Genomic DNA, 25,614 nt, shown 5'->3' on the forward strand with positions numbered 1-25,614 from the left:
ATTTATTCATGTTTTATGTCTCTCTAGGTCTCAGTGTGGGCAAAATCTTAGCAAAGCATTTGGTACAAACCTTTGCTCATGTCTCCAAAATGTAGACAGCTCACAAATCAGGGTTTTAAAATGTGTCTTATGGCAACTGCTACAACACATATTTTCTATAAAGTATGAAAAAGATAGTAGAGAAGGGATAAAACCATGAAAAACATTCAAGAAAAATCACAAAACAGCAATTTCTTGCATAGAATTGGTCTGACTCCATCTAGTAAATCCTGTGAGCCACTTTTAGCTAAGTCAACAGTGTTTACATGTAAAATTGTTTTGTCACAAACATTTATGTCATCAAAAAGTGATCACATAGCAAAGAGTAAACCTGTGTCAGCATAATTAAATGAGTGAAATGGCTACAACTTGTACAGTTGTTAAAATGTTATTTTAAGGCTATGACATTTTGTTAAGTTAATCTATGTAGCAAATATCTGTTCAGTCACGAGATCAGTATAGTTAGAAATTGATAACAGTGTCTTTAAAATCTTCTGACTTCAAAGCTATAACATGTAACTGACTATAAATCTGCTACAATCATCTGAAAGTCAGTCATTGTTTTTTTTAACTAACTGCTGCTGAGAGTAACTTAGTTAAACTTGTAGTCCTCTTTGCTTTGCTTTTTGTTTTATTTCTGGAAACAGTTTTCTTTTGAAATCAAAACTTTGCATTGCTTGGCATTTGTTGTACTTTAGCCAGATATATTTGGAATAATACTAAAAACAAAAGTTGTATCTTGAGATTGAGTGATGTGGTTTCACATTAACAGTATAAATTTCCGCCCATTTCTGCTTTTGCCCAACACTTAGCTGGCCTTTTTGATGCAGCTAAAACAGATTTCCAAACAGAAAATAGAAAAGCTGGCTGAGGTATAATGGCCTCATTTGTTTAAATGAAGTACGCCAATGGCTCAAAATTAAAGTGGCAGTGATTTACTGATGTGAAATTGAAAGTTCTATTTTAAGTTCTGACTTCTACTTAGTGACATCTATGAACACACATCAATGTTTTTCTCTACAGTACCTCTTTATAAAGTGGTGCTTTTTGTCTTCTCGGAACTAAAAAAATACTTGATATCTGAATTTATTTCAAACAGAGAACACTGAAACAAACAAGTGTTTTAACAAACACTTTTAAGATATACAAACAGATCCCCTTTTTACTCATAAAGTACCAGCTGTTTGTATCTATTGCTGTAGAGTACTTTATATACTGCATGTGTATGCATAAATATAGGCAAACTACAGAAGTGCATCAATGAGACAATCAGCACATTTTTTCATATAAATGAATTTTCATGCATATATCCTGGTGTTTGTGTATTTGTATGCACATGATCCACCAGCAAATATGTGCCAAATCACAAACTCACATTAATCATTACTTGTTTTGAGTGAGCTTTTCCCCATGATGGACTCATTTCGCATTTGACAGTGAGCAAAACCTGCCAGGGGCATTAAAAGTTCCTCCTCCTCCTCACATCCTTCAACATTCTTCTTCATTACATTGCCACAACACCACAAACATGACCTGCACCAATAAAATGTTCCATTAATTTTATCACAGCTCAGAATAAATTCCCTGCAAATCCTTGTGCCGAGGCAAGGATTCAACACTGTACTATTGCCGGCCTAAATTATCATACAAAGGAAATAAAGACGTAGATTTCTTTATTTTTTGCAGCCCCCCCCCTCCACATCAGACACTTGTGCACAAAAAAAACACAGCTGCATCAAAGCAGGAAATTAATTTATTTGCTGCTCTGCTTTATTCAGTCACCACATGCAGTCCCCCAAGTTTTATGAAGACACAAGTTATAATTAGTCTACAAAGACTCACTGAATATTCAGTGGTCCAGATCTACTGTCTCGTTTTATCACAATACACATGAAAAAAGATGAGCATGTACAAGTTTAGGGCTGAGTTTTGATTAGCCAAGCCAAACGCTGTGCTGCGCAGAAACAGATTAGTAAATATAATGAAAATAGATGATAATATATTCAACTTACTTTCACACTGTGCTTTGAAGGATGACCCATCCATATGTATTACATCACTAATGATAAATAATGACCTTGTTCGACGATAGTGTTATATTTAATGCCATATTAGTTTAAGCCAATTTGAACCCCATTGTCACATTACGAGTCTTTCAAAAGTCTTTGTGCTTTTAAGATTATCAGCCAATTATTTTTGTGATTTTTGTGTGTGAGTTATTTAAGAAAAGAAGCAGGCTTTACATTAGACTGGAGAGAATTTCTCCATGTTAACACTGAGCTGCAGCAGCGATCCGACCACACGGAGCACAACAGGCACTTGTGCCTCAATCTCAGTGGTCCTTGTCAGTCTAATGCTGCCAACAGACTGTGTGCCCGTAGTTTTGTCCCAGCTCCCATCTATGGGAAAGTGCATAGGGATTATAGACAGAATACTCCATCCACAGCAGGAGCTTAAACTTCACAACACAGGTCCAATTCCCATTGAGAAGACTGTAATACCCTACCTGCAGAGCTAGATAAGCCCTCAATCCTTCCTTTTATTTCTGCTTCTATTATTTCATATCACTGAAAAAAATGGACAAAAAATATTGATTAAAAAAAATCTCCATGCAAATAAAAATATGGAGGGAATTTATAATGCAAATATTTGTGTTCCATCATGTAAGGTAAAGTGTTCATTTTCAATAAGTTGCTGTCATGGATGGTGTGATGGTGCAGCGTTAGACTGACAGTAATAAAAATGACATTAATGATTGATAGTTTTGCCTCCAAATTATGTTTTCCAGATAGATTAACTGCATATAAAAAAGTTAATTAAGCAAATAAAGACACTCAAGTTCTACCATTGAGAAGGAAACACTTTCAATCATAAAAACAAAAGCATAAAAAGGAAACTCACAATATATTTTAAATTTCAGAATGGAGTGCATCCAGTTCATTTGCTTAAGTAATAATCAATCAAACAGGTACTTTGTTAATTAAAAACTTAAAAAACCTAACGTGGTTTACCCCAAAATCAATGCTTCCCAGCAGACACGATGAGTGAAGCATCCAACACAAAAATTTTAGTGTTTTGACATTACACAGCTGATATGGTCTAAAAATACTGTTTGTATCTACCAGAGAGGCCTTTGATCTGCTTTCCAACCCACTTGATTAACCAGCTAGACCTATTACAAAACCATGAGTGTGTTTAATATAGCAAAGTGAGCCATAAATTTAAAAGCAGCATAGTGTGATTTCTCCCAGCTTTGAAGAGCAGGCACAACTTTCCCAGCATACAGTGCTGCGCCAGTGGAAAGTCAGCCAGGAAGTGTCGGGTCATCAGAATGCTGTTATTGTGCTACTTGCCGAGAAAGAGTTAATCAGGATGGAGCACAAAAACCTTCACTAAATGTAAATCCAATATAATGAGTTCACCATAGTATAATTTAATCATATCTACATATGAAAGAAGCTCTGCCCTGTAGAGCATCACGATGGAACTGATAGTAATTAACTTTACAGACTTAAGGTACCCTCGCTTCAGAGAGAAAACAATCCCAGATTGGTAAGATAAAAATGTGCTGCACGTTCTCTGTGACTACACATGCCAACCAAATCAAATGGAAAAACATTTTTAAATGAGTAGACTACAACAGGCAAATGAGTTGATGCACAAGCTTCAATATATCAATGTATTTTTCTATTCCAGGTTTCTACTGTTTTCTGAAAGATGATTTGGGTTTTATTCTTTTCAGGCTCACATAGTTCATTCATTGTATTCTTAGATGCTACATAATTCATTTATTACTGACTTGCTTTATTGTACATCCAAATTTGTTATGAAATTTTTATGTATAGATAAAGGTCTTTTTATTATTCCTTTTAGATTAGCACTGAAGCGTGTTTTATTATTTTTTTTAAAAAGTTACTAGATGTTTTGTTCTCCCCAATGGTATTTGAAAGCAGAAGTTCTTTTAGTGATTGCTGATTTTGAGTGAGAACCAAAAGAAAGTTTACCATCTTTTTGGTTTGGGGGTTGTTAATCACAAGAAAGCCCTGACCTAAGTTTTTTTTTTTGTCACAAATGTCATGTAAAAGATGTAGGTCACATGTCAAAACTGAATCTAATTAGAAATTGCTTTAAACCACAATGCCAAAGATGGCCACTAGGTGATGCTCCAGCCATCGGCCATTAAAAAAAAATTAGACAACTGACAGGAACCCAAAAGTCGAAACCAAAACTGGACGAGTGTCCTCGCAGACTAGTTGCAGTACAATTTTAGTCCCTCTTCCTGCATGTCAATGAATGGGACATTGCTCTTGTTAAAAAATAAAATACACTTTCAGACAATTTTTTTTCAGGTGTTAACTCTTGTCGTTTTGCAAAATTCTTACCTGCTGTCATATGTTCAAATATTATTTTTTCTAATACATTTAGCTGTAATTAGTTATTTCGAGCTTAAAGGAAACACACCATGACTGTGTGCGGGGTGTAGGCAGGACCTTCATCCCCACATCCCGACACAGACCCTGGTTCCAAAAGTACAATAAACCAGTGCCAGTGGCGTAGCCAGAAATGTTTTTATAGGTTGGCCTGATTGAAAGTGGATGGGCCACAAAATTTACTAAAGCTTTTAGGAAATGTTTTCTATTAGATTGAATGAATCTTAACATTAAGCATTAAACAACCACCCTCCTGAGCAACACCATAAACAGTTTTGTTTTGTTTTATTTTACGATTGATGGCTCCAAAGCAAAAGAATCCTTTTTTTTAAACTATATATATATATATAATTTTTTTCTTCATGTTGTGCTTTAACTACATTTTTTTCATCCTAATTTGGCAACTTCTGGCTCCAAAAAGAAGACTTGAAACAGACTTGAAACAGACCTCTGGTTTTCCACAAGCCCAGAAACATGGGCTTGTAAGCACAAAAATGCAGACTTTCAAGGATTTTAATAAAAGAGAATGAGAAACACAACATATCGGAAAATGAAGCAGAAAGTATCACTCCTCTAATTAAATGTCTAATTCACACGGGCCATACTAACATTGCTATTACCAAATTAACTAGTTAGTTAAGTAATTACTTACATTACTCTGTTCTTTTAAACTATGCTACCTGCTGATTTGAAAACTCTCAAGAGAACAATTCCCGTCTACAAGCCAATTAATGCTGAGTGTGTGGAGGTGCTCTCCAATGTGAGCGACGACAACAGGATGCCTTTCTGTTGTGAGTGCTTCATCGCTTTCATAAAATTCCAGACAAAATCTAAACTTTTTGAATCAAATAGAGTCGATGTGATATAAATCCTGTTTAAGGCTTTCCAGATATGCAAAGGTGCAGCACTGTGCAAATATTACTTCCAGGAATCAAGCTTTCTTTTCTTTCTTTTTTTTACCTGGTCCAAAGCAATAGTTTTCTAAGCTTTTTGAAGATCATTTGAAGTTTTTCTTTTTGCATTCTTGCTTATTTTTGCCACTTTTAGTCCTTGTACTAAATCATATTTGCATTAGTGTGTTATTATTTATTGTTTGTTCAGCATTTTTACACTGATCTAAAAGCAAAAATTGGGACATCAAGCTTAAAAAACAGTGCTTGACAGAAACTACAAAAATTAATTGTAATTATTTAAGGAACATGTTATTAATATTGACAGATATAGATTTTTATTTTTCAGTTAATCAATACCAGTCTTCCAGAATAATGAAAATGGAGCAAATAAAACCCACACAGACAAAAAAATAAGAATTTCAGCTGGAGAAAATGAAAGTGGCAAGAGAAATCACACTTCAGGCACTGAGTGTCAAGACAAAATATAACTCCAGCTTTCTACCTCATTGCTTACCTAAATAGAATTGCCATGTGTCCCACATTCTTTGGAAAGTAAGTAGTGTCCCCCCCTCTGAATTCATGGAGATTACACACACACACTGGCTCAGAGAGTCCCAATTACCTACTGGAAAATGCTGGCACCAAAGACGCCCCAGACCATTACCAAGAGCCCACACAAGGCTCACTCACTCAGTTTGATGCCCACAGCGAAACAAAGGGGATTTCACGTCTCTCTTTAAATCCTTTGGCTTTGGATACATCTATGCTCCCCCTATATGGACCTTTTAAGAACTGGTTTATCCTCTATTACTGCAGCATTGTGCTCAGATCCGGCCCTGGGCATGCTCACAGCTGCACAGCAGGCTATTCCGTTCAAGAGGGAAACTGGGACAAGATGACTAAATAAGACAAATCGTGAAATTACAGTTACTGCCTTGGATAGGGAGCATACACGTGCAAAGCATAGATTAAAGCATTCAAAACACACATTACTGCCTATGATTAGATATAAAGGCTAAACTGATCAATCAGTTTGCCAAGGCCTTTAAATCAGCTAACTGGCAAAGGTTGGCACGATGTCCAGATGAGTAAAAAGCCTCAATAATAATATGGCATATAACAAAATCTCATTACAATATCAAACTGCAATGTGACAACTGGTATCTTCTTTAATTCATCTTTCCAGGCAGTAGATTGGCCACTCCTCGCTGTGTTGGGATTGATTTTGGCGAGAATGTATGCTGGTGAATTTGGTTATCCAAGGTAATTGAATTCTAAAGAGAAGGAAAGGCCACAGATGGTGGCAGGGTAAAAGTAATGAGATCATGAAAACAGACTGGTGGATGCAATAAACAGAGTAGAAATATAGATCTTAGCGTGGATAGCAAAAGTAAAGCATGACGTGCAGGTCATCAGATTCCACCAGGAGAAGCCTCTACAGCTCTAAGCATAAAGTAGGAGATCTTACCAGGGAAAAAACCCTTCCTTTCTTAAAATGTGTAGCAAGTATAATAAATTTACTATCACATCAGAATAAAACCAAATGATGAACTTAACCTAAACATGGCACACTGACTGGATAAACTGAGAATAATTATGCTAATTCAAAAAGGAAAAATATTGTCTTATAATTATTTTTGATTCAGTATTAGTTCCACATCCAACAATTACAGATATATTTTTAGATAGTTATGTGGGATAAGTGATACCTCTTTACTGTATACTAAATTGGAAGATTAAGTGATATTGCTTAGCATTAGCTTGGCAATGATACAGAACACAGGGTGGAAATGCTAGCCTGGATTTTTCTGAGGGTAACATAATCCGACTAACAGCTCTTTTAAATCTCAGATCATTGAATTCTAATGGACTCCATCACTGCCACTACAAAAGTGGTTGAAAAGTCAAAAAATATTGACTTCCAATCATCTTTTACTTGACTTCATCTGAAAACTTCATGTGCTTTAGGAAAGATAGAAGAAGATAATTCTGAGCACTTACCCGTTTTTAGTACTACAAATTAGAGTTAAAGAATTTCTGTCATGGATTGAAGTATTTTTGAGGTTTTATGCATTAGGTTCATTGTTTTGTGTTTCTGTAATTATGTTCTATTTCTTGTTTATTCTCTGTTCAGTTAGGTTCTTGTGTAGTTTTATTTTCTGTCTCTTGTCACTCTGGCATTCTGGTTTTCTTGGTGATTCTGTTTTGTTTCAGTTTTCTCATGTGTTTCCTGTGTCACTTTTCACTTTTCACCTGCCCTCTTCTGTGTAATTCTCTGGTCTGCCTGTCACGCCCACTTCACCTATTCCTCATTATGTCCCAGCTGTAACCCATTTCCCACTGACACTCAGTTCTTTAAAACCAGTTCCTTTTTATTCATGCTTTGCTAGATAATTCCTTTCCGTTCGCTCATTCTTCCTGGTTGCCCGTGTCTCTGTGTGTTTGTCCATGCCACGTTCATGCTCCTTATGGTTTTGCTCCTCGTTGTTGTGGTAAGTTTTTGTCATTTAATTTTTTTGTTGCCACGTCAGCTTTTGTTTTGTTTTCTTTTTTAAAAAAAAGAAATTAGTTTTATGTTTTCTAAACCATGAGTCTGCGTATTGGGTTTGCCTCACTCGGCCATAACAATTTCAGCATTACACACACACACAAAAGTAATTTGTGGTTTTCTTTGTATCCTACTTTATTATGACACTTTGAAGAAAACTCACAATAAAGCTCACTATCTAATCTTTTCTTCTTAAATTGGTTTGTAATTTTTCTTTTGGTTGTCTAATTAACTTTGTTTTTTGGGGAAGTTTTTTGTAGAAGAACTTAATCTTGAAAAGAAAAAGACAAAAAAAAAAAAAAACAAGCCAAGAGGGAAGGAGACAAGCAGGAAAGAATGATGAAAGATGTAAAGGATATGGGAGTGTGGAGAGGGAACTGCAACATGAAAAAAATAAAGAAACTCTATATTGCATATGGCTATCCGCGATTTTGAATATTATGCCTCTGATTGCAGATTCAGGCTATAACAAAATAGAGAAACAGGCCTACACTTTCCATGTCAACATCACTTTTATACACATCTCCACACACGCACACACACATACAGTGTTTAACTCCAAAACAGATTTTTCTCATTTCATGATGACATCTGGTCCACCACAGCACAGATTGCAATTTTCTGTCCTGACAGGGCCCACCAACTAGCCATCAGCACATTTAACATTAACAAGAAATTGACCAATAACAGTTTCTTAAGGCTGCTCGCAATTTTGAGCGTCGGTCTGGCCTGAAGCCCGCAGATAGATCAATATCTTTGTCTCATTCTCCAGGCCAATATATCACAGATCCAGGTAAAACATGTACAGCCACTGAAATCAGATCCTTATATAAAACAGTGCTTGACCCTATATAACCTGTTTCTAACACAAATATGTACGCTAGTGAAATGTCAGGAAGCTATGATAAAACGTGCACAGCTGCCACATTAACACACAAAATGTGAACTGTCTCTGCTTGAGTTGATATCGGATCTTAAAATTTACACACACAAGTGCACATTTCTGATAATCTAAGGCAAATATTACACATTCATTAAGTCTGAAATGTGCAGAAACTATTTCAATCTATTTATCACTATGGTTGAACTATTCTGAGCCTCACTTGGCTTATTACTTGAAAGTATTAGTATCCACGGCATACAGATATAGGTTTTGGAAGATGGAAGTCCAACTGCTAATACATTTTCTTATTGGATGGAGCTTTCCCTTATGTTTACCTCTCTTGAGGCAGTGTTGCTGAAAATTGGTAGGGGAATTGAGTCCTGCTTTGGGGACACATTCCTAAAGGTGTTGAATAGTTTTCCCTCAGGTTTCAATTCATTGTGTCTATTAAGTTTGAAATTAAAATTCCTCTCTCAGTCTATGGAGGCTTTCTTTTCTTTCTCGTGGTGTTGTTGTGCCAGGTTGAACTTTTCAACAGTCTCCCCCCACCACCACGTCTCCACTCTCACCCACCGCCAATTTTTAACATTTGATGAACTGGGTGGCAAATCAGATAATGAGGAGCAGCTCCTCACCAAAGTCAGACATTGAGATAAAGTGGGCAATAATGAGACAACTAGACAGAAAGTACGAAAAGCTGAATAATCTGACTCCAGAGGCTCACAGAGTCTGAGAAAAAAAACTTTAAGACAGAGCTGCCCATCTGGAACATTGCCACTGTTACAAATTGTGTTTCCCAGTTGGACAGGGAAAAAAAAGAAAGAAAGAAAGGGAAAAAAAAATAGCAATAGCTTCCTTTTCTGACCTGCGCAGATAACGCCAATACCAGATTCCCATCACCTGTGTCATCATCTTTTCCTCAGCACTTGCAGCATCCACACACAAAAACTAGCACAAAATGACAGAACTATCTTCAGAGGGCGAGAAAAAAGGTTATTGGCTTTCTCTGACAACTTATTGCAAAACTTATTGCACTACTTTTTTGTAAGGTGATGCAGTGTAGGAACACCTCAGCATGGGGTTTGAAGCCCAAGCGACAAACTCATGAAACAAAAAAGCCCGTATTGTACCTCCGTGGTCTCGTGGGACAAAAGCTGACGGAGCAAGATAAATATGTGATCTCTCTCTGTCAATCTTTCACACAGGAAGAGCCAACAGTGTTGTTAACATTCTCTCTGCTCTGATTGCGTAGGTTCATTCTCATTTCCTTCTGATTTTCTGTGCGCGCGCCGAATCTTCTGTTAGTTATGCTAATTGCCTCTAGACCCCCCACAGAATATGATCCTTTCCCAGTTGGATGGCTGTGAAGCTGTTTGCCCAAGGAGATGAGTCTTTGTGTGTGTGTGTGTGTGTGTGTGTGTGTGTGTGTGTTTACAGTGCACAGATACAATGTGCTGAAAATCTTTAATGATGCTGTGCACATGCATTTGTGTGTGATTATGTGTGTCTGTGGACTGAATTCCCAATTTTCCCAACACTCAAAGATAAGAATGAAAAAATATTTCCTCTGAATGCTGTCACATATCGGTTATTCTTCCTTTAATTCTTTGTGTGTTTGATCGTATTAGTAAAGCAAAACCTGTGGGAAAAGAGAATCAGTCTTCTCAAGCTGTTTTCCCTCAGTGAATTACATCTTATGAATTCAAAAAAAGTAGGTGACAATGGCTTACCACTGAAGAAATCATGAAAAAGGTAAAAAATAGCTTCATGCCATGTTGCCTAAAGACCCCTAGTTTTCCAAGTTATGAAGTTTTACACAGATTCAAGTTCAACATTTGGTTCAATTATGACTTATTTGATCAAGACTGTATGGATACAAAGACAAATTTAGTCTTTCAAAAACTTCACCCCATAAAATTCATCTCTACTCTGTGCAACTTTTTCTTGTACACAAATACTGAGTGTGTGTACAAGTAACATATCGCTGAAAAGCTGATATTCTTGGGATTCATTTGATAAAAAAGAAATTAGTATACTGTGTCAAAAGCAGATAGAATCAACACTTGGAAAAATCTAAACAAAAAACCATCATTATTGTCTTCAGGTAATTCATTTATTCAGACAAAAAAGGGTTTTCTATTAAATGTTTTATTTCCTGACAAGTCAATTCAGCAAAAAGAATTAGCTAAAATATATTTACTCAATATATTCCTAGAAATAGGCTAATTGTTTTGTTGTGAGTTTCAGAGTCTGACAACCTCTTTTAAGTCCAGTTTGCAAGAAGAAAATATAATTTTTAAAGTAGTCCTTAGCACAACATCCTACTTGTTACCACATGCAGCAGGCATGACATTACAATAGCCAATTAAGTATTTCTGCCATCTAAGCCTTGAATAGATTTCAATTAACTTTTGGTATGCCATGGATAACAGTATTAGGCACTTTTTTTTCTTGTTTTGGAAAAGAATGCTGCACATTTTTTGTCTCATACTTTTGGGTTTCTTAATTATTTATGTAAAAATTCTACCGTACAAAGCGGAGAATAAAACTAGGCACATTTTATGCCTGATTCACCAAAAAATTATGCAGCTTTTGTGCCCACTAAATTGGACCAATTCAAAACTTGTGAACTAGTTTTTTTCACAAACAGTAACATGCACCTTAAACTGTGCTACCACCCAATTATGGGTTGCCAGCCCATATATATATGAAACCAGCACGCATATATAAAAGTTACTGTTGTTGCAAAGCACGTCAAAATTCTCAAAGGCCAGTGCTGTTTGCTACATGCAGTTAGAGGGAAATTCAGAGTTGGTGGTAATTACAACCCAGGAGAAAAAAAGACGAAGGAGGAGGAGTGACCTGCTGCACTGTTGCTTTTACAAAAAGAGGACATGCTTGTCATGGAAGGTGTATTTCAACATCTCGTTCAATAATGCTTTTAGTTTATAATAAATTGTCCAAAAATGTGTGAAAAATATTACTGTTGCTGTTGTACAATAGGGACTTCAAACCTAGTAGTGTCTATAAGTTTACAACATGTTATTTTTATTTACCTCAAGATATAGGCTATGCCTTGCATGATGCAATTGGGGCACACTGAGAATAATAGCTCGATAGTCAGGCGTCACATTGAGAAAGTGGGGGATCCTGACCCTCCCTGTGGGGAAAAGAGGACATAACGAGCACTCCTTGGTTCATAGTAAAAAAAAAAAAAAAGTATTTACTAAGTGACAACAACTGGATGTAATGACAGTCAAGAAACAAAATGTTTTTTGTTTAATTTAACCTGCCAATAAATACCAAAATAATATATTTTTTGACAATATAATGACTGTACATTGGGATGCATATATAACCTCTACATAGGGGCCTATTTCTTTTTATCTCAATGCACAGGCTTATAACTTCATTACTCTGTAGTTTGGGATTTAAAGAAATCTATCTGCAGCACTTACTTTCAGAAATGTCATCTAAAACATGACTACTCCCTGGTAAGATGTTGCTCTTGATGTTATGAGAAATGCTCTTGTTCCTCATTATTTAGGGACGTAGAGTTTTTTTGCCTGAGGGTGCCATATTTAGATTGTGCTAGGAGGAATACTATGGGATAAAAAAGAAAGCAAATTGTTCATATCTGCGAAACTTGAATGGCATGTTTGCACCTGAAACTCAGTAGCTTTATTTACTTTGCAAATTGTACGCTAAATGGAACAAACATTGTTGGTGAATGATGCACAATTTTTCACACTAAAACCAGATTTTTCTTCAGGTCTTCTAAGCCACTAGTTAGATTTCCTCAATGTAGCTGAACAATACTTAATCTGTTAAGTCACCAAGCCACATCAAATTTAGTTTTTGTATTGCATAGTCCATGACATTAACTGATGTCTCTAACTTACAAAAAGAAATTTAAAAAAAAGAAAAAAAATATGTGTTGCAACATTTTGTGCCTGATGCAGTTCATGGCAATCTCTTTTGAGGCAAAAAAAATACCTTTTCCCAAACGCTTTGCCTTTATGCTACAATGGCTCAGTATTGTTCAGATCAAAACAGAGGTGTGCTCCTGCTTGGGTTTGAAATTCAAATGCTCTTAGCATGTAGCACACGGATAAAAAAAAATTATGTAGCTAGGGACAAAAACAGCCTAAAATCCAATGAATTGATTTAAAGTCATTCATTGCCAAAAGATACTTAGAGTCAAAAGCCCTGAGCTGAGGTGCTTATCTGAATCATCCAGACCCAACTCACACTGTTCTGTTTACTAAATGCCTGGATTTATTTTCCGACTGTTTCACTTAAGGTTTTTTCGTAACATACATATTCAAAGACATTAAAACAAACAACTCTGAATAATATGCCAGTAATAAATATTAAGCCTTTCTGCTTCATCAGCTGCAAAACTGTAAAGAACTTGACAGGAATGATTTTTCTATGAGATCAAGAGAGGAGAAGGCACCTGAAGTACATACATTACAGTTAAATACACAAAGACTAAACAACACTAAAAATAAAAATAAAAACATGTGCACATGTTGATGCTTTGAGAGTTATAAATTGGCATCTGCATGTTGAAAGTAGAGAAAACAGGAGGAAATGTGTTTATCCTTCATTATCTACTCCTGTTTTACAACTATGTTTTTAAATGGTAAATTGTGAAGGAATTGCATCTCTAAAGGACTTATGGCCACTTAAAATACATTTATTCACCAATTAATATGTGCACTCACACACCAATTTGCAAACTTGGAGTTTAGTGTTGTGCCCTTGGATATTTAGACTCTGGGATGTAGAAGCAGGGATCAAACTGCCAAACTTCTGATTGACAAATGATCACTCTTCCACATGAGCCACAGCTGGTCAATCCTATTAAAAAAAATAAGATTTTTCTTTCATTTAATGAACCTTGAATGAGCAATTATGTTAGGGTGGCCATGGTTCAGAGTAGAGATGACTTTCAGTTGAAAGGTTGGGGATTCGATCCTTAGACCTGCCACGTGTTAGAGTGAACTATAAAAAAACTGGAGCCTCCTTTGCTCTTGATGCGCTTATCTGTGTATGAGTAAGATTTTAAAAAGTGCTTTATAACCGAGTTTAAATTTTAAAAGAAAGAAACACTGTATGGGGATATGGGGAATAAGAAACACATTTTGAAGCAGTTTGTATAACCTAGATGAGGGTAAAAATATGTGAACTATTTACTGTTTGTTATAGTCAAATACTGTATATTGTTGTATGACCCTGCTGGGCCCTCTGCATGTTGCTTTGTTTCTACTGTAACCCAAAAAAGACACGAACAAACACTGGCTCAAGACTCTGCTTTTTGCATTTTGGGGAGGGAAATGTGGGGAAATGTCACTACATCCCACACACTGAATCTTCTAACAAAGTGCTTCTCTTGCCTAAATTTAACCACCGAATTGTGTTGCTGCAGTGCTCAACGTCCATCATCCCTCTGACTCATACTGTATGTGGCCCACAAACATGTAAAACAAAAAGATAAAGTGCTTTCAGTGCAAAAAAAAAAGTGATTGCCATATGGATGTGAAAATCTGTTCCCAGGAAATCTGTTTCCTGTAAAAAAAATTACAAACAAAACATAATACACAAACTAAAAAGTTTAGGGAGAAATGGAGGTTCAATCCTAACATCTATTTTCATAAATTTGGCTCACAGACACTTAAAAATATTTGTTTTTCTTTTATTACAACAAATTCAGATTAGGGAAAACTCCAACAACAATTTTCTAATCAAAACCATCAGCTGGAAAGCAAAAATGAGTTCATGACATCGGTGTAATTAAACTAGTTCTAAAAAAGCCACAAACAACTAAAGTAGCATGAAAGAAATTCAACACAAATGTTATTCAAAGTTGAAAAATTCAGCAAATGAGTGTTTCACATAAAATAGCAAGCATTTCAAGTTCTCCTTTTACAAGAACAGCTAGACTAGTTACAGGGGCCTCCAAACAGGTTAACTTACCTATAAAAATGAACGACAGCTGGTGAGCGCCTTCATCTCTCACCGCCTGCTACAATCTGTTGTATTTATTAAAAGCAAACTGGGATTTGGCTGTTGGGCCACACTCCTCTTCGTGTATACTAATTGATTTTCTTAATAAAAACCTTCCAAATTAGTGTTGAAAGGCTAATTAGAGATAATTTAACCTTTAGCCCTCTTTTCAGTACCAGTTTTACAACTGCACTAATTTATATTTCTATACATATAACTGTGTGCAAAATGTACGGATGCTTGCAAAACACACACACACACACACTGAACAAAGCATTACTAATGTTTGAAGAAATACTTAATGCTATACCGAAATTTCATTTCCCACCTGTGTGCTGTTACCCAGAAGCTATACATAGTTTGTAATGTTAATGTAATATCATTTTATTCTCTGAACTGACTTTCAAGGCCAAATGTATACCAAGCAGAAACATGAGCCGTATTAATAAAACAAAAAAAAATTATCAACAAATTTGTGCATTAACATGATACATTTAATTGCAGCTGTTTGAATGATGAAATGATAAAAAGTAAGAAAAATATTTTATAACAGCTTACAATAAGACTACCTTTTATATTTGTTACTAAATTAGGTTTTTAACTTGTAAACACTTTATAAATTAACAAACACTTTAAAAAAAGAGGTATAAGACCATTTTTTGCATACTGATTCAAGTTCATTCAAGTGTTAAGTATGATTGATGTTATGTTTTGAAGGCTTATTGTACTGAAAGCTTTAAACTCCAATCACACAGCTATAATTGAAAAGAGGAGCAAGAGAACAGATTGTGTCAGCCTGATTGTAACATCACTGAGCTGGTCATACAACTGAGACAGCCACAGAAAAACTCTGGTAAGTTTCAAAGACAACAATTTACCTGCTATCTAACGGACAAAAAGTGGACAAATTGCTGGTCTAAAGAGTCCAAATGCTATTTTTAAAGACATTCTTTATATCATTTTGTGGATCTTTAAACTACCACTAAATGTTTACAATGTTTTGTGTTCATCTTTTATTGTGCTTTATCCATTGCTTCAGCACCTCTTGTCATCTTTTGACATTTTTCATTTTCTCACTGTAAGTTTTCTCTATAAGTAGCCATTTGTTCTTTCAACTGAGAAGAGTTTTCTTCAAAATCAATAGCTTCTATGGACTTGGGCTATTTTTTTTTTTACTAAACCGTTACTTAAAATGACAAAGACGTGCAACCCAACCCAGAATTACACCAAAGATCTTTCAAGCTAAAAATTAATATCCACTGAAACTCTTGGAAGTAATTATAGTAATAGTAGTAATTTCACAGTTTTAATGTGTCCAGTGTCGCTTAAAGTTAACTTTCTTTCTAATATGAAACAGTTTTATCTCGTTTTTTTTTCTAGCAAAGAGAAAGTTTCAACAATCAGATGGTAGACATTCTTGTTATTGATCTGTTTCCAGCCAGAAAATCTTTTTACTTAAAACAAGCTTTGTTTTGCGTTTTCAAAATGATAAGTTACATCAAAAACACTCAGATAGAAACAACGAAAATAACGGTTTTAGTATTCAGGCAGATGCAGTTATTGCAAAAGGCATTACCGCGAAAACGAAACAAAACAAATAACTGAGGTAGCAGAAACCAAACCTGAGGATATTACAGAAAGTAAAATAAGAAAAATGACAGTTTCAGGTTCAGAGGAGGACTGAAAGACATTACTTATAATAGACTCAGTGCTTAACTACAATTCAAGCATGAACACTTAAATAACCCTATTGATGTTGTCTCAAGAATTGTCAATAAAGCTGAACTGATTTAATGTCCTAATGTTACTGAAACAGCAGTAAAGCTTAGTGAACAATATGTGCCTCTAATCTTGACCCTCTGTGGGTGAAATATAAAAGTCTTATTGACTTTTAAAGTTGCAATTTCACTGCTGAACCTAATAGGAGGGATCTTGACATGGCTGAGGTTTGCCACACCAACAGGTTTATAACTGATGAGTACATATATAACTACTGATCAGATTAGTATCAAAACTAACAACAACAACAAAAAAAATAATAATATAATAATCTCAAATGCTTTTATGGAAAAAAAATGTAAAAGTCTGAAAGTTTTTAGCTGCTGTGATTTCAAGAATATTTATGTGTGAACAGAAGCAGAAGCTGAAGAAAAAAAAGAATAAAATAAATATAGACCTTATTTTAAATTAAAGCTAAATGTGTTTCGGTTTTGTAACTTTTCAACTTTCAGCCCACTCGATTCTGGCCTACACACATCCAAAAGAGCAGGCAAATTCCAAGAGAGTGTCCTCCCACATTTACAACACTACCCTTAATAACAGGTACTTACCTTCCAACACAAGTGATTAAAACTGTTTAAAGCAAGGGTATACTCTAATCATGAGCACAAGACTTACTTGCTCAGACTTTAGCGGTAATAACAAGGCCATTTAAGTATTGAGAGACCAGGGCAAGAACAAACTCCTCAGTCAGATCCTGCGGGGACTGGATATAGTCTTGGCAGAGGTGTGTTGAGATATTTGCAGGAATACGATTAAATAAAGAAAAATAATTACAGGGAAAAGGTCTCATTGAGGGTCCGGGAGCCAAAGACCCCCAAAGTTTGTGGATTTTCACATAATTTGGAGCTATTTTTGAGTTTTTTTGCACCTAGATAGGAGATAATTTTCCACAATGTATTAAACATAAACCCTTAAAACAAAGACATTTCACATACTCTAAGACCATACTGGCAACAGACCATAACAGATCATACTGGCAACTCTGACTTTATACTTTATTTCTGCATTGACATGTAATCTTATACTTAGCATTATGTTACTTTTTCATAAGAATAATCCTTTTGTATATCAGAGCTGAATGACAAGCATTCCTTTGCAAACAAGAAGCCAAACATATGTTTTTCACACAATAAGCTGGGGTTTTAGGGGCAGATGCTGCTACTTACATTTTTGCAATGATGTCATTGAAAGTCATTAATTTTGACTTTTATCAGTGAACATAAATTACTTTATTAAATGATTACATAACTGCTGACATCTTTCAAAACATAGAGGGACACTTGGATGTTAGACTAAATAAAACAAGGCTTCATTGGGCAAAAACAGAACATGACCAGAACAGAAAAGTTGCATTCATCAGAACGTAAGTTAGCAGCAATACAGACTACTGGTGACTCATAAATATCCAAAGAGTCAGACAGGTACCCAGAAATCAGCTCAACTCAGGAAAGTTTGAAGCCATCAAAATGTTTACTTTGCCACTCATTAAATGCATGTTTGAAATTGAAATCTAACTACACAAGAAATTAGATAATATTCCCAAACTTCTCACACTATAGAAGTTTCCACTTTGAAGCTTGATAAGGGCCAGAAAGGAACAGAGAAAAGGTTAGTGATTGCAGGAACTCCTAGAGCATCTTTAAGTACATCTAAATGATGGTCCCAAAGGATGAACTGTGAAGTGAGTAAGTCTAGCAGCTGAAGACAGTAAATGATGAGGAGAAAGTAGAGTTATTGTAAAAGATCCTTTCCTGTGATGCATCTTTAGCAGAAAGAAGTGTGATAGTTATCGAGAAATCCTCCCCATGGCATGGAAAGTCTGACATGTAAGGCAGCAGATAAGACCCAAGGTGCAGATTGTGCAAAGATGCCCCCCACTGTCCAGCACACAAAAGCAGGATGCGAAATAGAGGCAGAGGCAGGATAAACTGAGAAGCAAAACCAGACAGCTGGAAAAGAGTACCAGGATCTCTGTGTCAACCACAGATTAGAAATCCCTAAATTCCAAAGGAGCAAGTAACCAAAGGTGGTTTACAACAAAAAAGAAAATACCCCATGTGATGGAAAAGTCTACATCAAATATCAGCTGCTGAAGAACCAACAGGACATTAAATCATGTAGTTGACATAAGAGTTCAGTCAAGATGCGCGCAGCAATCATAAATGGGAAGCAACATTGACACAATGTAGCAGGTGAAGTCCAAAGTATCCCAGACGTTTTAGAAGAATTAAGACTTGTGATCCTCAACCTGAAAGAGTTGATCAAGGACATTTCAGGGACAGTATTTATGCTCTTTTTCAACAAGACCGCAGTTCAAGAACATAGTAGCAGAAAACCCTAAATTAAAAAAAAACATATACTTTGATTTCTGAATAACATTACATTGTGAAGTAGATATTGTATATAAAAAAACATACAAATATTTTTGACATTACACAAATCATTCAACATGATCACATTACTAGAATGTTCTACGTTTTAACATAAACAATAATCTACGACGTACTTGCTGTGATAAAAATGTGGGCAAATAAAATTATACCATCACTGCTTGACTGCCTGATATTTTTCATACTGATGGCAGTAAATGTCACACATCAGTTCACCTTGGCTGCTGAATGGAAAGCATCCTGCTGAAGACCTCAGCTTCGTGGGATTACTTTAAAAGAAGGCCCAACTAATATGACTCAAAAGGCTTAATGGCACCAGCTATAAAGGTGTGATATCTAAAGCAAAACTCAAAATGTATTTTTGTCTGTAATCTTTGGGTAGCATTATAAGTAGTATTGATGTCAGATGGTCACAGTCACGCCTTTCTCTGGACCACACAGTGAGATAAATGACTAAATTTGAGCTGCAGCACAGCGTAAGATGTGACGATAACACTGAAGGCATTACTCAAAATGTACATATAGGCGAAGAAGATTACAGAGGAGGGGCAAAGCGTTTGGTGCAGTCTTTCAGCTCCAACGGAAGAGAGGATTTGATTTGTATGATCTCTGCATTCTGTAATCAGCTGGTCAAAATAAACCATTGCAGCAAGCCGACACGGTCCCTTGTACACTGACTGATGCAATGATTCAAAATGCTGGCCAAATCTAAGTTAAAATAGTTGTGATGCATCTGTGGTTTAAACTGTTAAATGTTTGATTGTCATGAATTTTAAGATTTACCAATTCTTGTCGGCTCAACAAGTGAACCACAGGCAGCCAAAAGTGCACTGAAGTGCAGCTTTTAATAAGGAAGAAAGTTTGTGATAGGTCCTTATTATAACACCCAGGAGCTCGTAGATGAAGTGGTTATGAATTAGATTAGAAAAGATGCGTTGAGGATGCAGCCATGAGACTTTGTCTACATCCCTTGATGCCTTTTGACTGGAAACTGTAATCAAAACTGGTACCATGTGAAACTGAATTGATGATCAATAAAAGCAGTAACTTTATTAAATGATAACTGCTGAGAACGGCCATTTAGCATGATCATCAACCCATAATGCATTGTGCAGGAAAAGTAATGATGAGCTCTGTATAAAATACAAGATAAACTATCATTTAACAGCCACATAAAATAAATATGTGTATGTTTTTCACAATGTGTTGTAGTATGCCAGGGGAATTAGATGTTATTATGGTGTATAATTACAAGCCTAAGGCAGTGTCAGTTTGAAACTGCTCTACCATAGTGGCACACCACAGATAAAAAGTCATCTGAATGCTATAAGCAGTATGTTGTTGTTGAATTTTATGAGATTTTCCTAAAATAAATCTATAAATACATTTAAATAGAACAACTTCAAAAACATTACATTCTTTGTGAGCTTTTCATCCTAAATACATACTCTTATTTTTAAAAAGGTATGTATTGCATACGGAATTACTTTTCAATACAATGTAATGTAATATGTAATTAATTTAGTTATATTTTTGGTAACTCTCATGGACTGTATGTTAAGTTAGTAAATGAAGATTATGATAAACCTTTGTGAGAAAAATATATATTTTTGAAAAGAAAAATAAATCTCCACCACAGCTTTTTTCCTTTTTTAAAGTCAGAAAGCAGCCCTCCATTTTGCACAAACTGTTTGTATCACAACCTACTGCATGCTAGGCAATAAAAGAGTGTTTCAAAATGTCCTACTGATGGACATTTTGAAACACCCCGTATAGTCTATCTGACATTTTGTGAGTGTGTGCAGGTATCTTATATGTTTTGTGCCTGTCAGAGTGTTCGTCTGCTAGAGACAACCTAGAGAGACTGCTGGGTAAAAGCAATCTGGTGGCTGGAGACTTATAATATCCTCTGAGACTCAAAACAGCAGGGAGTTGACTGACACAATGAAATCTTTTTTTTTCTTCCTTATTTTTTTTCACACTTTTCATTTCAAACACTACCTTTGCAAGCTTTGTTGTATCTTGTCAACAACATAAGGTTGATGTAATGGGACCCTGGGATTCATGAAAGGCACAAATAAATACATTTTATCGTTAACTTTTAGTTGTATTCTCATCACCGTGAGCAACACCTGAGACTCTAAAGGTAGATTTTTTTGTGTTTTTTTTATTTTTTTGTAAGGCTAAACATTGAAGACATTTTCTCATTTTCTCCTCAACCAAGAAAAAATTGTTTACATCAATTAAAATAATTTAGATCTTTTGTGTAGCAGTTAATTGAAGAAGCGACAGCAATAATCCTTGGCAAAGAATTACGTCAAAGTCATATTGCACTCTAATATGGACTGCACAGCATACCACAGTTATTTTTTCAACTAAACTGTCTCCAAAATGAAGCATCCAGAACTTTATAATTGGAATACATGCATGTCAAAACCCAAATAAAAAACTATAATAACATTATTAAGATGGTAAAAATCTATTCTTACATTGGCTTTTTTCTATTGTACGTAGTATAAATCAAAATAATTATATGCTTTGTCATATCAAATAAATTTTATTTCTTATTTGTAGGCCTAGCATTCTTTAGACAAGTGTGTATCACCCACCGCCTTTCTTGCCAGTTTTAAACTATGATGAAAAAGGACAGAGTTATAGCTGATTTGGTCAAACCTTGAAAATAATGGATCTCATACAATACCGCGAGATGTTATGCTCATAGTATGTGTTGTGTATGACTCTCAGCATCTACATCGTCAAGTTTTAAGTCAATATCTGTGAAGCTGAGCAAGTTATAGCCATTTTAGTGTTGGCAAATGTTGATTGGCTGTGGAAGCCATCTCGAATTGGACTGACTTCAAAAGTTAATGAGTTGTAGAGGTACATCCGATGATTATTTCCTGAAAGCTTTATTAAAATCCATCTAGTGGCTCATGAGATAATTTGCTAACAGACAAAGTAAGTTCAAACAGTTATTGGCCAGATTTTAAACAAAGATCTTGTGCAATCTGTGAGTGCTCAGCAAACGTGTTGGGGATCAGTCTTATTGACTACCACATCATAATATAGCTCACTATCTGTAAAATTGGCTGAGTTGTAGACATTTTTGTGTATTTTAAGATCACTTGCCCATGGCAGCCATTTTGAATTGGGCTGACTCAAAATGTCAGTTGTAGATGGATAGCCAGTGATTACTTTCAGTAAGGATTATGGAAGTGTTATCAGAGGAATCCAAGGTCACCGGTGTCAAGTTCAGGTTTGCACTCTTTAATTCTTAAAACTGATCTAGATTCCTTAAATTGTGTGGTGATATTTACTGCTACAGGTAAAAAAAAGCATAAATCCTTCCCATCTTTGTCTCTGGAACATTGTCTTTACACATTTCACTGATTCCCCCAGACATCTGTTGACAAACTGTTGAACCTCTACCCATATCGTTGCCTCTCAAAGACACAGCATTTCACTGATACTGTCATGAAGAGGGGGGAGTGATGAAGAGGATCCAAATTGCAGGAGTCAGTGGAGACAGACAGATGGAAGACGAGAGTCTCTTTATTATTCACAGAACGAAAACTCAAAGCGCTGCAAAAAGCAGGTAATCCAGTGACAACAAATTCCACATAAAAAAACAGAAACAAAAAAGGAGTAAAACATGAGGAATGGTAGACACATTTATCTGGCAGTGATTAAAAAAGAAAACTATGGTAGACAATTTGCCAAGGAGCTGATGACAAATGAAGAACAGGTGAGTGTTAATTACTAAACCCAGGTGTGAAATTAAGATGGCCAGCTAAGCTACACACAGTACCAATAAGGAAAGCTGGCATCTCAAAATAAAACAGGAAAGAAAGCATAAAAACTGAAGTTTTACAGACTAAAACTTAGATTAGCAATTAAATCTGCATTTTCTCCTGGCGTACTTAGCCTTAATTTGATTTTACAAAAGCAGTAGCAAAGAAATTACCACGAAGATTTGGCCAAGTTTAGTTAACTTCAGTGTGGTTGTTTTTTTCTTTGTCGTTGTCTCGTCAGACTAGCTGAAGGGTTCTCTTTGTTGCCTGCCACAAGTGTGGGTGTTCATGTGTCTGTCTGCTACCAAAATATCTCTTGAACCACTGGATAGATTTTATTGAAATACTCAGCGAGTATTCATTGGATGCACTTCTACAGCTGATTAACGTATGGAGTCAACTTGATTCCAGCTGGCTGCCACAGCCGCCTGATCATAAAAAACACTAATATGGCTGTAACTGTCAGGATCTGGGGGGTTTGGGTTTTTTTGTAATGAGTTGATTGTTTCTTTAATTCTGTTATTTGGTTCCTGTATTTAGTTTTGTCAGTTGGTTTTTCACTCCCTGTGCCCTCTGCTCCTGTCGTACTCTCTTGTCCTCAGTCAATCATTTGTTTACCTTCCACGCCCATCTACACCTGCCCCGAGTTTGTAATCACTCACCTGTGGCCACTTCTCCTAATTTCCTGCAGCTTTTAAAACCTGGTCATTTCCCTCACATCTCTGTTGGTTCATTGTGTTTCACTGCTGTGCTGTCTGGGTTTTTTTCTTGTCTTGTCCCCCTCATGTTCTTGGAATCCTGCTTTGTACGTTTTTGTTATTTAGTTTAGTTGCTGCCTCGTCAGCTTTTGTTTTTCCTTTTGTTAACAAATTAGTTTTCTGTCCAACCAACTCTCTTGCAACATGACAGTAACTCAGTAAATTTTACAGATATTTACCTAAAATGCAGAGTGATACCAGCTAAGACTGGACTAACAGACTGTGCAAGATCTTTGTTTGACTCTGAATGTTTGTTAGCAAAATATCATAAAAAGAAGTGTACAGCTTTCAATAAAACTTTCAAAAAAATGATCACTGGAGGTACACCTATAACTGATTACGTTTTGGACCCAGTACAATTCAAAATGACTTCTGCAGCTTCTAAACACTAGTCAACAAAAAAAATGGTTATAACTCAGTCAACCTGATAAAAACTGAGTTAAAATTTGATGTGGTAGTAGCTGAGAATCATTATCAGCACATACTCTGAGTGTGACATCTGTCTGATATTGCATGAAATTGCACATAATGTTATTTTTAAGGTTTGACCAAAATGACTACAACCCATAATTTCTCCACATAATATAATTTTAACCTAAAACTTTGTCATAAAAGGCAGCAGGCAATATAGATATCTTTGCAGAATGCAAGTTAAAAATACTTCATCCGTGTTTCATCAAGGTTTTGCTCTTTCCTGATGATAAATTTTAAATATTACAAATAGCCTACAAATTCAGATTGATGTAATATAACTGCGATCATAATCATTTTCATAATATGAAGTGACAGTGAGAGCTAATGTAGTTTTATCAAGATTGCTGCCTGTATTGATGTCAGACATGCAAATTGACCTGTATGCTGAGGTTGTTAAGATAATTGACTAAGTTGCTCCTCCTCTGCTGGGCTTGGCCTTTATAGAGCCGACTGAGCCGGGGTGCTCGGATAAGATTTAATCAAGCTCACTTTTCCTCTCTTAGCGCAGATTAAGAAATACTACTTCTGTGAAATGCTCTCCAGGAAAATAAAAACTACTCATAAAACAGAAACTGAGACCTATAACTCACACATGATGACGGATGCTGTGTTTGTGCTAAATCCTGACTACAATCACATGTTGACTTCACCCATTGCAACTATTTATTTTTTTTCACGTTTGGGAGACTGATACCTAAATTAATATAAACTGTAGAAAGAGAAAAGTAAAACTATCTTGGGCTTAGGTAATCTTCTCAAAAATTAAAGTCAAAGTAAATGTAAGAATCATTTTTTTCCCCACTATTTTTAATTTCCGTACCATTCCTTTTTTATATTTATTAGTGTTTTAAATAAAGATCTCACAGCACTCTGTGTTAAGGATGATGCTCAGCTACTACCACACCAAATTTTAGCTCAATATCTGTAAAACTACCTGGATTGAATTTAGTTGATTCCAAAAAAAATGAATCACCTGTAGATGCAAACTGAATGATTACTTTCTGCAAGTTTCTTTAAAATCCAATCAGGGGCTCTTCAGATGTTTTGCTAAGAGACAGACACAGCTGACATCCTATAGTTCATGGTAAAGTTAAAAAAAAAAGATCACGTGGCTGCACATGCAAAAAGATGCACACACTTGCACACTTCTAGGATAATATGCGCCAAAACACACAACCTGTAGATGCGCATATCAGGGTTTTTTTTTCTTCCAAGTGCAGACCTGTGCAAACTTAAGGATATACCTCTTCTCTTTTTTGCATGGGACTGCAGCCTGTTGTTATAATTCCTGCAGTGTTAACACACTCTTTGTCACACATACACACTGTGCATCCCGTTTCAGCACCCAAACCCACTCACCCCACCAGACAACTGTCACAGTTCATTCATGTTAATATTACAAGTCATTTTGTATTCTGCCACAACAGCTTACAGCTAATTATATGTCTCATAAATTATATATGTGCCGTTGGCTGAAAGGATACAATTTGCATTCCATTAAATATGCTCCACGCTGAATGAAATCGCTCAGGAGAGGCTGATGTATTTACAGCGTCTCTTATTTCACGACCATTAGCTTTCATTTCCATAAATCTTGCTCAGCTGTGCAGAGGG

At 35.8% G+C, this 25,614-nt stretch overlaps 1 protein-coding gene across 1 annotated transcript in view; it reads right to left on the reverse strand.

The window, feature by feature from the left end:
* Positions 1-25,614, reverse strand: part of si:dkey-112m2.1 (transmembrane protein 132C) — a 144,422-nt gene that overhangs the window by 117,788 nt on the left and 1,020 nt on the right. The window lies entirely within an intron of this gene.

The sequence above is a fragment of the Kryptolebias marmoratus genome, linkage group LG14 (assembly GCF_001649575.2).
Source record: "Kryptolebias marmoratus isolate JLee-2015 linkage group LG14, ASM164957v2, whole genome shotgun sequence".
Classification (NCBI taxonomy): Eukaryota; Metazoa; Chordata; class Actinopteri; order Cyprinodontiformes; family Rivulidae; genus Kryptolebias; species Kryptolebias marmoratus.